The 837-nt window shown below is 42.7% G+C and overlaps 1 protein-coding gene across 1 annotated transcript in view; it reads left to right on the forward strand.

The window, feature by feature from the left end:
- Positions 1–82: 82 nt before the first annotated feature.
- LOC107578350 (zinc finger protein 319-like) overlaps positions 83–837 on the forward strand; it is a gene marked incomplete at its 3' end in the record, with an annotated part of 3380 nt that continues 2625 nt past the window's right edge. Inside the window, exon 1 of the mRNA XM_016264319.1 lies at positions 83–247. The remainder of the gene's footprint in view (positions 248–837) is intronic.

Genomic DNA, 837 nt, shown 5'->3' on the forward strand with positions numbered 1-837 from the left:
ATTCGCTTATATAAAAGAAAATCAGTGATTTTCCATCGCCTTGATTCCGCCCATATCATCGGGGTGTCCGCCTTGTTCGAGGGGCTGGTCGTAGAGGTCCGATGCGTCACGTTTATTTGGGCCTTCTGCACCCACTGGCAGGGAAGCGCCCGATTTTTTTCTCCCTGCCTTAAAACGTCCTGTATATATTTATTCCAAGCGTGGATCTTCGGGGAAACAAGGTATCGAAAGAAAAACGCGACGCAAAGTAGGTTAAAGCCAGTGAGGTGGCGGCGGCGGCTGCTGCCGCTTTTAACGCAATGGCTAACGTTACAGTTTAGCGTACTGGTAAACACACTTGCATGGGGCTTTGCCTATCATTTGCACGCAGTTCTGCAGACGCGTTATGCAATTTGCAGTTAACGTTTTTATTGCATGTGTGTTTTGTGAGTCATATAAAATGTAGCGATTGCAGACGGGCAGATTGATATAACGTTAGAGAAGAGCGTTAGCATCGCTGGCTAGCTCTGACTGCAAGTGTGCATCGGTCAAAAGCTAGCTGAAGTTTTCTTGCACACAAACTGCGAATAAAAGCAATGAAACCGGTTTATGCTACACTTTACGCTATGGCTTTGTATATGGATTTCTAGTACACGAAGCATGGCTTATTTTCTGCACCAGTCAAAGAATTAAGATTATCAAAGGGAATTCCAGATTTCTCCCCTCCCTCCCTAGCAGTCAGTCGGCTTTACAATTCGTTTTGTAACTTTAGATTCTTAGTGTGTGCATTGCATGGCATGATTATTTGTGTTGTATTAATATTGTATTTCATATATATATATATATATATATATATAT

This window comes from Sinocyclocheilus grahami, unplaced genomic scaffold (assembly GCF_001515645.1).
Source record: "Sinocyclocheilus grahami isolate Dianchi unplaced genomic scaffold, SAMN03320097.WGS_v1.1 scaffold9864.1, whole genome shotgun sequence".
Lineage (NCBI taxonomy): Eukaryota > Metazoa > Chordata > Actinopteri > Cypriniformes > Cyprinidae > Sinocyclocheilus > Sinocyclocheilus grahami.